This window comes from Schistocerca nitens, chromosome 8 (assembly GCF_023898315.1).
Source record: "Schistocerca nitens isolate TAMUIC-IGC-003100 chromosome 8, iqSchNite1.1, whole genome shotgun sequence".
Taxonomy (NCBI): domain Eukaryota; kingdom Metazoa; phylum Arthropoda; class Insecta; order Orthoptera; family Acrididae; genus Schistocerca; species Schistocerca nitens.
The window spans coordinates 146079956-146095487 of NC_064621.1; the positions used below are offsets into that span (position 1 = coordinate 146079956).

Genomic DNA, 15532 nt, shown 5'->3' on the forward strand with positions numbered 1-15532 from the left:
GCATTCGAGTGTCGTTTCATTGTGGTAACAATCAGCCACGCCGCAACGGCTACGAAATCAGCATCAGCAAATACGGATTTTATCATAATTCAGTGAACGCTGTAGTAGTGAAAGTTTTATAAACGGTATGTACTTAAAATTGACGAGTGGAGATACTTTCGTTCGTATATCGGGTCGCGTGAGCAGCATCCATCTGAGTCGCGGAACAGTTACACACACGTACGTCGTTAGTAAAAACTGGAGTCACTTATACGTAAAAAGCAGCACTAATTAGCTGAACAGTGATTTTTATCTGATTAAGATGATAGCAAACGAATAATGTGACTGAATACTACACCAACAAGCTAGGGCATTTAACTTGCGTTCAGGGCGACGGTGATTCAAATCTGAGTCCGATCATCTTGGTTTAGCTCTTCCGTGATTTCCCTAAATATATTAACACAAAGGCCAAGACGATTCCTTTGAAACGGCGAGAACGATTTCCTTCCCCATCTTTCCTTAATCTAAGCTTGCGTTCCATCTCTAATGACCTCGTTGTCGACGGGGTGTTAAACACTAAGCTTCCTCACTTCTTCCTGAACACCACCACAATGGATTCCAACGTATTGAATATAGATTACTATGGCTGAGGCACCAACTACTATTTACGTCTATTATGTGACTAAACCGTTGTTTGAATAGTGCAACCTACGTTAATGTATAAGAAATGTATTCACAACTGCGAATATGATCCAACTGCACAATGTGTTACTGACGATGAAAATTTGTGCCGGACCGGGACTCGAATCAAGATTTCTCGCTTTATTTGAACGGGCTCGTTAACCGTCTAAACCATATAAGAAGGCCTCCAGGACCGATCCGAACTTCGTATTCCAGCGTGTGACTAAATCTTCTACATCCACAACTGCTGTGATACCCGGACAGGGAGAAACCTGTCTTGCCATTAAATGTTACAGTGCAGTGTCTGTGTTCTTACAATGTTCTCTGCAATGTAAGCTGGACATGCATGCATGTCCGAACGACATGGAGAATATGTCGTAAGAATAAAGGTGTAGATACACTACTGGCCATTAAAATTGCTACACCACGAAGATGACGTACAACAGACGCGAAATTTAACCGACAAGAAGAAGATGCTGTGATATGCAAATGATTAGCTCTTCAGAGCATTCACACAAGGGTGGCGCCGGTGGCGACACTTACAACGTGCCGACATAGGGAAAGTTTCTAACCGATTTCTCTTACACAAACAGATGTTGACCGGCGTTGCCTGCTGAAACGTTGTTGTGATGCCTCGTGTAAGGAGGAGAAATGCGTACCATCACGTTTCTGACTTTGATAAAGGTCGAATTGTAGCCTATCGCGATTGCGGTTTATCGTATCGCGACATGGCTGCTCGCGTTGGTCGAGATCCAATGGCTGTTAGCAGAATATGGAATCGGTGGGTTCAGGAGGGTAATACGGAACGCCGTGCTGGTTCCCAACGCTCTCGTATCACTAGCAGTCGAGATGACAGGCATCTTATCCGCATGGCTGTAACGGATCGTGCAGCCACGTCTCGATCTCTGAGTCAGCAGATAGGGACGTTTGCAAGACAACAACCATCTGCACGAACAGTTCGACGACGTTTGCAGCAGCATGGACTATCAGCTCGGAGACCATGGCTGCGGTTACCCTTGACGCTGCATCACAGACAGGAGCGCCTGCGATGGTGTACTCGACGACGAACCTGGGTGCACGAATGGCAAAACGTCATTTTTTCGGATGAATCCAGGTTCTGTTTACAGCATCACGATGATCGCGTCTGTGTTAGGTGACATCACGGTGAACGCACATTGGAAGCGTGTATTCGTCATCGCCATACTGGCCTATCACCCGGCGTGGTGGTACGGGGTGCCATTGGTTACACGTCTCGGTCACATCTTGTTCGCATTGACGGCACTTTGAACAGTGGACGTTACATTTCAGATGTGTTACGACCCGTGGCTCTACCCTGTAGTTTCAGAAAACTTAACTACATGGTCACCTGACTAAAGTGCATGTTCCGCAACGGCCGATTTGTCTATTTTTACAATTGCCAATTTTTATATTTAGATTAAAGTTCAGTCTTGATCACGTTATGTCTGTTTTAATGAGTAACCGGTTTCGGTTTTTTTCTATAAAACCATCTTCAGACCTGTGAATAAATTTTAAGAAATACTAGATACCAATCTTTAAATGAATGAAAAAGTCTAATGATGTCAAAATTTTTAACAAAATAAAATAAAATTAGTTATACCCATTGGCTCCTTTGGGCTGGTAGGTGGAGCTCCCCTTGCTGCTGTGCAGTCAACTGATGGTTATGAGTGCTGAGCACGAGCTTAAATATGCAGAGGCTCCGCCTACTTCCTGTCACACTACTTCATAACTGCCAATCAGCGTTCATAATATGATGCCATCGTCAAAGTATAAAAGTAGGAAATACACTAATAACATAAAATTGATTCATTTAAATATCTGATTAACAGATAGTAGTTGTGTCTACAACTTATTTATATTTTGAATAAAAACAGTGAATTATGATGTGTGATAGCTGTGCCCTCTATGGACAACCTTAATACTATTACAGTGCCAGTTACATCAAAGATGTAAAATCCTTGGCGTTGTGGTATATATCGATTATACCAAGTCGCCTACATCACAATTGCATCTTTGTTTGATGCTGCAGAATCGTCTTGTTTTAACTGTAGTTTTTATGGCAATGTTCATTATAGCATTAAGTTAGCAGCCAATAGTATGTTCCACATTATGTATATCTGATTAACTGATGAGACTGCTGATGCAGCATATTTTACATACATTGCTTTTGCCATGGGTATAACTAATCTTATATTTTAAAAAACAAAAGAGTAGATGCTTTTATTATAAAATTTCATCAAAAAGGTCGTAATAATATTTTTTTGATGAAATTTTATAATAAAAGCATCTACTCTTTTGTTTTTTAAAATATAAGATTAGTTATACCCATGGCAAAAGCAATGTATGTAAAATATGCTGCATCAGCAGTCTCATCAGTTAATCAGATATACATAATGTGGAACATACTATTGGCTGCTAACTTAATGCTATAATGAACATTGCCATAAAAAAAAAAAAACTACAGTTAAAACAAGACGATTCTGCAGCATCAAACAAAGATGCAATTGTGATGTAGGCGACTTGGTATAATCGATATGTACCACAACGCCAAGGATTTTACATCTTTGATGTAACTGGCACTGTAATAGTATTAAGGTTGTCCATAGAGGGCACAGCTATCACACATCATAATTCACTGTTTTTATTCAAAATATAAATAAGTTGTAGACACAACTACTATCTGTTAATCAGATATTTAAATGAATCAATTTTATGTTATTAGTGTATTTCCTACTTTTATACTTTGACGATGGCATCATATTATGAACGCTGATTGGCAGTTATGAAGTAGTGTGACAGGAAGTAGGCGGAGCCTCTGCATATTTAAGCTCGTGCTCAGCACTCATAACCATCAGTTGACTGCACAGCAGCAAGGGGAGCTCCACCTACCAGCCCAAAGGAGCCAATGGGTATAACTAATTTTATTTTATTTTGTTAAAAATTTTGACATCATTAGACTTTTTCATTCATTTAAAGATTGGTATCTAGTATTTCTTAAAATTTATTCACAGGTCTGAAGATGGTTTTATAGAAAAAAACCGAAACCGGTTACTCATTAAAACAGACATAACGTGATCAAGACTGAACTTTAATCTAAATATAACAATTAATTGATCACTGTATTCCAAAAATGTTTACCAAAATTGTGCCAATTTTTACATGGTGAAATTTTAACAATTAGCGTTGAATAAAGCAAATAAAAAACCATGTTGTTGGTATCGTTATGTAGACGACACATTCGTGGTTTGGACGGTAAAAAAGCCTTAGACGAATTTTTTGATTATCTTAATAGCATAAACCCTAAAATTCAGTGTTCCATTGGAGTGGAAAAATACCAGGCTATTTCGTTTCTCGATGTGTTAGTCATGAGACAGACCGATGGCAGTCTAATACATAAGGTGTTTCCGAAGAGCACACATACTGATAGATACTTACATAAGAACTCCAATCAACACCCACAACAAAAAAGAGGTGTAATCAAAAGTTTAGTGGACAGGGCAAAACGGATTTGTACGCCGGAACATCTGGACACGGAACTGAATCATCTGAAACAGGCCTTCGAAAAGAATGGGTACTCAAACAAAGAAATTGATAGAGTTTTAAGACCTAATTACAGCAGGCCAAAAGACAAGGATGGTACTCAACAATGGAAGAACACGGTGTCTTTACCTTTCATTAGTAAGGTTACAGATCGAATCGGCAAAATTTTGCTGAAACATAAAGTGAAACCGGTATTCAAACCAACCAGAAAAATAGGACAAGTAGTTCGTTCTGTTAAAGATAGAAGACCACCATTATCATCTAGCGGTGTGTATAAAATTCCGTATACCTGTGGCGAGGTCTATATTGGTACTACGAAAAGAAGTGTGAATACGAGGGTAAAGGAGCATAAAAGTCTTTGCCGACTGGGTAAAATAGATAAATCGGCCGTTGCGGAACATGCAATTTAGTCCGGTGACCATGTACTTAAGTTTTCTGAAACTACAGTTTTAAGTGCTACCACGAACTATTATCCACGACTGCATAGGGAGGCTATTGAAATTTATAAACATGAAGATAATTTTAATAGAAAAGAAGAGGCCTTGAAATTAAGCGAGATATGGACAGTGGCGTTACAAAGTCGATAAGTGATTTTTATCTATGACGGACTATTATCGATAGTTACATTTTATTTTTTACTAGTTTTCTCTCTGCTACTATGTGCAAGCTAGACCACGCCCACTTTCCTCGGTATTTAGGCCGCTCTGCGACTCCCGACTCGTCAGTCGGCAGGACTCAACAGGACCAGCCATACCTCTGAGAATCTCCAACGTAGTATTGGACGAAACGTTAGGAATAGAAGTATTCCATGGACCACGGCCATATAACCCGGATGAATTATCAACAACATTTAATTTGATCGTTGTGGCACGCTAGTCAATGGCACTGCGAACCTGACATATGTTCTGGTAGAGTGTAGCAGTCTGACACAGAGCATGAAGCCACTCTTATGCGGCCCTAAGCCATGATATTAAACAATTTCCTTCATATTTTGTATAATTGTAAATTACTTAACAATAACCATTCCAAAAGAACAAATAGCGTACTAAGAACGTCTAGGCATAGGAAGTTATAGTTACTTCAACTTTTGTTCTGTATAAGTCTACAAACAGTCGAGACAATATTATCTCGCTTTCTTTTTATCATTTTATCTCAGCTTATCTTGTGTCAAGTTTTCTGTATTGGGTTAGCTCGCATGAACGCTTGTTGTCAAAATATGTAGTGTAAAAGTATTCAGAACTTTAATTACAGAAGTATCTTCCACTTTATCTGAAAGTAATTATCTTTGAGAGAGGGAAAAGTTATTTTATTACAAAGAAGTTCAATGGCTCTGAGCACTATCAGACTTAACTTCTAAGGTCATCAGTCCCCTAGAACTACTTAAACCTAACTAACCTAAGGACATCATGCATATCCATGGCCGAGCAGGATTCGAAACTCCGACCGTAGTGGTCGCGCGGTTCCAGACTGTAGCGCCTAGAACCGCTCGCCACCACGTTCAAAGAAGTAATAATTTTCTTAAGTGAATTCAGGGGAGTGAGGCAGGGGGTTTCAGTGGAAATTCAAAGCTTAAACTGCGAGAACTTTAATTATTTTCGATCGCTACAGTACGCAACGCAGCGCAGCGCTCGTCATTTTTTTCATCAAATCGAACGAAAGTTAACGTAGGCGTAGGATCATTAATGAACATTGACTTTATACTAACCCTCCGAAATAACTGTTGCAGTGAATTTAACTACCTGTGAGAGTGTAAAATTAATTATGGCAGGACTTGCTTAAAGATTATCGTCTTTATTTATTGATTAATCCATCAAAGTTAAAGAGGTAAAGATACTACGAGATATTCAGTTCCACTACGAACACTGTTTTACGACGAATTTTAACGACGGTAAGTTGTGGCGTCTTCTCGCAAAGAAAATTTGCAATTACCAAGCCTTGGGATCAAAAATATTCACGACGACTGACTACTACCAACTAGAACAAGAAACATCAAGATTACGAGATCCGCCATATGCATAAGCACGCTGAACAATACTTTCAAGATTACCGTTCCTGTCACTATTTGCCCCCACGGCATATAGTGGGCTGACTTTACTGGTCACTGTGGAGTTGTCGGTAGTGTCTATGCAGTGAACGCCTGCGACTCATCTAACAACGCTGATGAGGGTGAAGTGCTGTGACTTTAGCAGTCACTAGCTACTTTTTTCCTTCTTTTTTTTCCAAGCTGTTCATGGGAAACTATACTGATACCTCGGTGCAACGGTTTTGACATTGTTCTGAAGTTAAAATACGCGCGATCCTTTAAAGAATAGTACAGAAACAGTGCACTAAATATTTTCTCGTAACGCTCATATTGAGCTGCAACTGTCCCCTAGTCTCCTGGAAGGAAAAAAAAGGATGCATAAAAACAGCGCAACAATTCCAGTAACGTCAACAAATGTGAAAGTCTGTAAGCAAACAAAGTGTTGTACACAGTATAAAACTTGGATAAGTCTTTTTTGAAGTTTATTCCCTGTCTCTACTCGTTAATGAATATCAAGTATTGGTTATTTCTGTTGTTATTCAACTTTTTCCAACAGTTCTATTATATTTCGGATTTTTAATGTTCAGTTTCAACTTAACGTTATAGGAATATGGATAAATATTTTATATGAATGTTTTCGGGCTTTACTTTATAACTTGTTGAATACCGTGGGTTTAAGGACATTAGGATGTAATCTCAGATCGTTGAATCAAGAAAGTGATATACATATTCAAGTTAATAACATAAAAAGATGTACTTTGTATACGCTACTGAAGTTGTTTATTGTTTAAGTGTCAAGGTAATACCTCTTAAAAATAATAAATAGATATCAATTATTTGACGTACGATAGGACTTGTGTACTTGTTATCAAATTTAGTTCTTGCAACGCGAAAAATTTTCCGTCTTACCGATTCAGTTACATCAAAACGTTAAATTTAGAAATCTTGCCCTTTCGTGGCAAAATTTTTGCGAACACTCATTGTCATAACCGTGTTACCCAATAGTTTATTGGTCCACTTTAATGTTTTTCCCTTTAAGCAGAACATTCTTAAAGCTTCATCTTAAGTTTTGAAGGTTGTTAGTGGACTACATCATGTTCAATTCGTTTACACCTTCACTCTGACTGTATTAATTATATGCGACTTGTAGTGGCAGGCAATTTAAAGCAGTATCACAGACAACTTTGCCGCCTACTCGACTTATGTTACGGCATATAGTTAATTTAACGATTTCATTATGAAAATATATTAGTTTAATGTAAACTACGAAGTGCTTTGTTTGTTTATACATGTCTCATTTACGACGGGGAATTCTGGTAAGCACTGACGGACCCGCGCATGGCGAGTTTACCGAGTTGGTGGATACACTACCCAATTGATCGGCAGCCGTTCACAGTAACAAGAAGCCTCAAGCTGTACCACATCTTCTGCGGCGATCATGGTCTTGTCACGAGATAATTAAATGAATAATGAATCATGGATTTCTTTAAAAACGTAGTCAATCTCTTCGTACCTACTCTCGAACGAGGTTAACTTTTGTGGTGCGGATTTAAGACATTTTATGATGTGACTAATCTCTGCACGTCGTTGACGAGAATCAACTCGAGTTAAACTGTTATTATAAAGAATGACAAATATTGATTTCATGATACTTACTAACTTATTTACCAAAGAAGAAGATGATTTCACATGTACTTAGCACGGAATTTTAATTACGTTGTTGAAAGTATATGAAGAGGTAATTTTGTTTTGAGAAGTGCTAGAATCAAAAGAATATCTCTTGTATCATAATATTTCAACGGCGTTATTTTGCGAAAGAATATGTGGGTATTTCAAGGATATAAACGAGCTGAAAACTGCATGTTTTTAAAAGTACGCTGCCAATTTCTTACATTCAGTCCTATTGAATATTAATGCTGAAACATGTCATTTTCAAGTGTAATTACTAGCACAGAAGACAACGATCGATACACCAATATCATAGAGCGTCTGTCTGAACAGCATAGTTGGTTGTCCTGGCAACGAAAAGAACCAGTAACTCAATTTTACAACAGTTTGTGAGGGTGATCGTAGAAAAGAATCTTTCTCTCTTCATCTTATTCTTCCCCAAATCAGGCGAACTCGCAGATATACAAGAAATTAACGACCTACAGTAAAATGAAATATTTATTGAAAACGGAAGTCTGGTACATTTAGGATTACGACGTAGTCTCCGACGCGAAAGTCCAGTCGTCGACAAATCGAAATTGTGAACCATAATGGCGATATAGTAAGAAGTATCTGGCGTGGGTACGGGACAGCGCACGGTAGGGATATCATAAAATATATTCAACTTTTCATACTCAGTATGGACCCGATAGACTACTAACTTCCGGATGCTGCTTGTTTGATTGTGACATCCTAATGATACAACATCCAGAGATGTTGGGTAAAACCCACAGTATCGTAGATGAAAATCTTTTCTCCAAAGCTACGAAACATAACTGGAAGGGAGGGAATCGAGTTCAACTCACGACCTCACACGAAGACGACAAACATTGTATCTCCATATGTGGGGAGATGGGGAGTTCTTAGAAGCCCATAAAACGGGCTGAATTTCCGGTAATAGAAAGCCTAACGCGGAGTCATAAGCTCTTTCAAAACTACGTGGGCACAACGCGACCAAAAACTTTGCTGTTTTTTGGTAAGCGAACATTATAAGATAACACAAGTAGCGCGCTAAAGCGCAAACATAATAATACACGCTGAGTACCATTTATTCAACAGGTTATCTCTTACCAGCAGGCGTTTGCAACGTGGCCCGTTAACTGCTGCCGTCCAACGCTACAGTGTTGACTCTGTACATAAACACAGCCGGTACAGGAGAATGAAATGGCGATGCACGCGGCAGCACTTGGTTGTTTGACCAGACTACTTCCTTCATGTTTCACGCATCTAAATTGGTTCAAATGGCTCTGAGCACTATGGGACTCAACTTCTGAGGTCATTAGTCCCCTAGGACTTAGAACTAGTTAAACCTAACTAACCTAAGGACATCACAAACAGCCATGCCCGAGGCAGGATTCGAACCTGCGACCGTAGCGGTCCTGCGGTTCCAGACTGCAGCGCCTTTAACCGCACGGCCACTTCGGCCGGCTTTTCACGCATCTAGGAAACGGCAATAAACAGTCTTTGCATATTGCCAAATAACTTTGAAGTCCTCATCGGTTTCTAATTTTTATCAACCAAACACTGATTGCCCACAAATTCGCAATTTTATAAACAACAATCCAAAACTGGCAATCGCATTGCCATTTAATATGCAAACAGTCCGGTTGGTTGTAATTGTCTGGTACACTGTGATCGAAGAAACCGGGAGGAGATAAATTTGAAAATTAAATTGCAATCGCTCTACTACCAAACGCGTCAGGCATATGCAAAAGAGCGCTTAATGAAGAATAGAAGTGATACATGGAAGTATATTCCGAGATGACCATTTTGATTTTATGAGAAACAGGGGAACTGGAAAAAAAAGTATAGCGAAGTGGCTAAGAATTTCTGACCAAAAGAAGTCTACTATTACCAAACATTGCAAAGATTAAATAAAATACGAGCACGCAACACACCAAATATTCTGATTTTTCTGCGACAGTTGGTAACATGGTTCTGACAATAAATGTAATGAGTTCCAATTCCAAACAAAGCTTTCTGTCCCATAATTCGAGGAATAAATTTCTGAGAATGTTCGTTTTTAGTGCAGCATTGTACGATAAAGACTCATGGACTTCATAAAACCCGGAAAAGAAGAGAATCGGAGCGCATGGGATGAAGTGAGAAAGAAGGATATCAAAAATTAGGTAGACTGATAATAAATGAGGTTAGTCAAGGAAGAATCGGCCAAGAGAGGAATATATACAGAACACTTACAAGAAGAACGGACTGGATAACCAGGACGTGTGTTCATAGATCAGGAAATAACTTCTATGCTAGTAGAGAACGCTATACAGTGTAAAAACTGTAGAAGAAAACAGAGATTGGAATATAACCAAGAAATAGTTGAGGATGTGACGTGCAAGTCCTACTCTAGAGGTTGTTGCACTAAACGAATTTGTGTCAGGTCACACCAAACGAGCCAGAAATCTGATAACCTCAAAAAAAAGAAAAAAGAAAAAAAATACCCTGAAGAGTCAAGGAAACTCGTACACTTGCTTAATATCGTGTAGGGCCCCCGTGAGCTCGCAGAAGTGACGCAAAACAACGTGGCATGTCCTCGACTAATGTCTGAAGTAGTTCTGGAGGGAATTGACACCATGATTCCTGCGGGGCTGTTCATAAATGTACAAGAGTACGAGGAGGTGGGGATATCTTCTGCACAGCACGTTGCAAGACATCCCAGATATGCTCAATAATGCTCATGTCTGGGGAGTCTGGTGGCCAGCGGAAATGTTTAAACTCAGAAGAGTGTACTTGGAGCCACTCTGTAGAAATTCTGGGCGTGTGTGGTGTCTACGTGTCACCTGTCAGAGTCGTACTAGACGTGTCCCACACCATTACAGAGCCTCCACCAGCTTGAATAGTCTCCTGCTGACACGAAGGGTCCATGGATTCATGAGGTTGTCTCCATACCCGTACACTCGATACAATTTGAAACGAGAAATGATTCAAATGGCTCTGAGCACTATGGGACTTAACATCTCAGGTCATCAGTCCCCTAGAACTTAGAACTACTTAAACCTAACTAACCTAAGGACATCACACACATCCATGCCCGAGGCAGGATTCGAACCTGCGACCGTAGCGGTCGCGCGGTTCCAAACTGAAGCGCCTAGAACCGCTCGGCCACCAGCGGCCGGCTTTGAAACGAGACTCGTCCGACCACGGTACATGTTTCCAGTCATGAACGATCCACTGTCGGTACTGAGGGGTCCTAGCGAGGCGTTAAGCTTTGTCTCGCGCAGTCATCAAGGGTACACGAGTGGGCCTTCTGCTCCGAAAGCCCATATCGACGATGTTTCGTTCAATGGTTCGCACGCTCACACTTGATGACCCAGCATTGAAATCTGCAGCAATTTGTGGAAGGGTTGCACTTCTGTCACGTTCTGGAGGGAATTGACACCATGATTCCTGCGGGGTTGTTCATAAATCTATAAGAGTACGAGGAGGTGGGGATATCTTCTGCACAGCACGTTGCAAGACATACCAGATATGCTCAATAATGCTCATGTCTGGGAGTCTGGTGGCCAGCGGAAGTGTTTAAACTCAGAAGAGTGTACCTGGAGCCACTCTGTAGAAGTTCTGGGCGTGTGTGCAGGATCCTTTTCCGACCGCAGTGATGTCGGAGATTTGATGTTTTAACGGATTCCTAGCAGATGCTGTGGTCCATCGCTCGTCCGCTGACTATAATACCACATTCAGACCCACTTAAATCTTGATAAGCTTCCATTGTAGCAGCCGTAATTGCGCCAGACGCTTGTTGTTGTCGCCGACCTTTGCGACCGAGCGATTCTAGGCGCTTCAGACCGGAACCGCGCTGCTGCTACGGTCGCAGGTTCGAACCCTGCCTCGGGCATGGATGTGTGTGATGTCCTTAGGTTAGTTAGGTAGCTCTAATTCTTGGGGACTGATGACCTCAGATGTTAATTCCCATAGTGGTTAGAGCCATTTGAACCATTTGAGCTTGTTTTATATAGGCGTTGCCGACCGCAGCGCCGTGTTCTGCCTGTTTACATACCTCTGTACTTGCATGCGCATGCCTGTACTAGTTTCTTTGGTTGCACCACTGTAATAATCTTTATTGTTATGTAGCTTGATAATGCCCAAGGAGCATTACTAATTACTAAATAACGAAATAATGTGTTTGTATCAAAACAAATGAACAAATACGAACTAAAATGACTTCCGTTAAGAAATTAGTAATATCTGGCATCATATCGACGCCACACTTGGCCAATTACGTCTGTCACAGACAGACACATCAGGGACAAGTCTGCAGAAATTTTAATGGTTGAATACCATTAAATGTGTCCAGTAGTGGAGACACATAATGTACCTCGTCAAATATCACAGAAGCGGATTAAATAGTTCCTGGAACAGTGCGATTAAATAGAGTTAATGACAATTGGCGTTGTTTTGACCGGAGCGCAGTTCTGAGACGGTGCACATTTTTCTGGATATTAGGCACTGTTTGGCATTGCTTTTGGATTACCAAAGAATGAAAATATGTAAACGATAAAACATGGACCATGCGGTGTGGAACTTACTTAACACCACGCGAGGTGCCTGTGCGTTTCTGTACAGTTCTAGGATGGATATCTTCCACGTCCATTTCAGCAAGATAGCACGTTATCCACACTAGTAAACATGTGTTATATTATCGTTATACTTGCGAGACATCCCGCATTTTGAAAACCATTGTAAATGGACTGTCACAGAACTTATAATTGGCTTTATGTGACAAGTGATTAACGTTAAATTTGTTATTTTATGGTTTTTCCAAATTTTGTTTCTTTCTACAATAACGTAAACCTTGAAAACCTTTACGCGAATCCTGCCGATCTAATACTCCAGTAGCCGAGCGGGATTAGCGGAGCGGTCTCAGGCGCTGCAGTCATAGACTGTGCGGCTGGTCCTGGCGGGGGTTCGAGTCCTCCCTCGGGCATGGGTGTGTGTGTTTGTCCTTAGGATAATTTAGGTTAAGTAGTGTGTAAGCTTAGGGACTGATGACCTTAGCAGTTAAGTCCCATAAGATTTCACACACTTTTTTTTTAATACTCCAGTATGTTCATGCTCGCGGGATATGATGTTTAAAATTTCATCTTTATGCGAACTTATTTTCAGTATTTTCCGTACAGTAAAGGCCCAGTGCTACCGATGAGTAATGGTGTGAGCGGATGGCGGGTGTGTGTAATAGTACTGGAATTATGCAGGTGGCGAACGAAACACAGATTGCCGAGACGGCTTGCACGTGCCGTTATTCGCCATCTTTCGGGCTCTGAGCAATAACGAATCATTGCCATGACGATGATGATGTCGTGTGACTAGGGCCTCCAATCTGGTAGACTGTCCGCCGGGTGCAAGTCTTTCGATTTGACGCCACTTCGGCGACTTGCGCGTCGATGGAGATGAAATGATGATGATTAGGACAACACAACACCCAGCCCCTGAGCGGAGAAAATCTCCGACCCAGTCGGGAATCGAACCTTTTTTTGTAACCATATATATTTATTTAAATATATTAACAACTATACATTAAAAAATATATTAACAACTATACATTAAGAAACATTTCATTCTATTAACCTATTTGTAGAGTTGGTTAACATTACTGTCATTTTCTAGGTTTCCATTTGTATATTCTTTTCGTTTTCGTTTTTCTCTTATTGTTGTTCCTTATTGTTGTCCCTTACCCTTTGGGTAAAGCATTGTAGGACAGGCATAATAATTTATATGTAGCATCGACGCATTGATTTTGAGTTCAAATTTATGTATGTCATGCACTTGTGATGCCACAGGCATATTGTGTATTCTGGTTTGATCTCTTCCTCTAGTTTGCACTGTTAGGTGGGACAGTATGATGGAAAACATCAGCATGATAGATAGAGCAGAAGAGGAAGAAAATTTTTTTACATATGCTACAGATTATACATAAATTGAAGAAGAAAGAGAAATTATGTCATGTTAAAGAGAAGCAGAGAGGATAGTGTGAGTAAACAATATAAATTTTACAGGGCATATAGTACAGGAAATCATTTAAAAAAATGAGTAGTTGGCACTTTCTACTAATTAATGTTTGTATCCTAGGCAATATAGTACAAATAATGAACGAAAAAAGAAAATCACTGTTAGTACTACTGGGTATACTTTTGACACTGATTTGGCTGTGAGCATGGCAGATGTTTGGTGAGAAGCACTTTGTATCACTGATTTCACTAAGAAGAAACACTTTAGACAACTATACTTCACTATTTGAGGCGCGAGGAGAAGAACTTTATCTTTTATGTTGCACTTATTCACTTTCACTGCACGTTTCCTTCTTGTGGTGAGTGTGGTGAGGTAGCTGGTGGACGTGCTGAGGGTAACAGGTTGGGGAGGACTCTGGCGATCGCTGTCTGCAGTGGAGCGCCTGTGCTGCTGGGCCGTCTTGTTCTCCTCCCAGAGGTCCATAAGGAAGGCCAACTGGTCGGTCTGTCTCCTCGCTACGATGGCGTGTGCCGTCATGGCGAGGATCCAGAGAGTCGCCAGTCGCTTGGGTCGTGGAAGTGGGTTGCAGTCTGGGGTGGGCCCTTAGGATTGACATTCTATCGCGCTGACCACTCAGCTGCCGGGGGCATCATTGTCATGAGGGACATGGAAGCACCATACCGACCGATCAGACAGACAGCTGGCTGTAGTGCAAAGATTGCACAGCGCATGGTGACGAGATGGACAACACTGTGGCAAGAATAATACGGACGTACGCTTCAAGAAGGAAAGCGCCACGAGAAGAGTGTTGGATTTTTCGACTGGCTCTGAGGATTATGAGGATAACAGCAACTGAAATTTAGACAGAGGTTGCAGGTAATGTGTCATCAGGAACCGTCGAGAACATGTTACAGGAAGCTGCGTTGAAATCTCGAGTTGCCATACGTCGATTACCGATGAGACAATACTGCAGGCAACAGAGACTTTCAGGGTGACACTTATCGAACAATATGAAATAAAATCGTCATAACTTCTGAACGGTTTGCGTTAGAAGTTCAAACTGCACTGTTGGCCGGAGGACATGATGGGAATTAATATGCGCATGGTTGGGTTAGCCCACTTTCATGCCGACCGAGCGGTTCTAGGCGCTACAGCCTGGCACCGCGCGACCGCTACGGTCGCAGGTTCGTATCCTGCCTCGGGCATGGATGTGTGTGATGTCCTTAGGTTAGTTAGGTTTAAGTAGTTCTAAGTTATAGGGGACTGATGACCTCAGATGTTAAGTCCCATAGTGCTCAGAGCCATTTGAACCAACCCACTTTCATTTGGAAGGGTTCGTAAATGAGCAAAACTGGTGCATTTGGGGAACTGAGAATCTGCATTTCACGGTCGAGAAGTCTCTTGACCCTCAATGGGTGACTGTTGTGTGCTCTGTCCAGTCACAGAATAATCCGTGTGATATTCCTTTGTGGCAATGTGACTACCAAACCGTACACAAAGGTTTTGGAAGATGATTTCATCCCCATTATCCAAAGCGACCCGGATTTCGACATGATGTGTTCCATGCAAGATGGTGCTGGACCCCATCGAAGCAGCGGAGTGTTTGATGTCCTGGAGGAGCACTCCGGGAAC

At 41.0% G+C, this 15532-nt stretch overlaps 1 protein-coding gene across 1 annotated transcript in view; it reads left to right on the forward strand.

Annotated features, from left to right (window-relative positions):
• LOC126199455 (protein O-mannosyl-transferase TMTC2-like) overlaps nt 1-15532 on the forward strand; it is a 1057651-nt gene that overhangs the window by 15395 nt on the left and 1026724 nt on the right. The gene's annotated exons all lie outside the window — the stretch shown is intronic.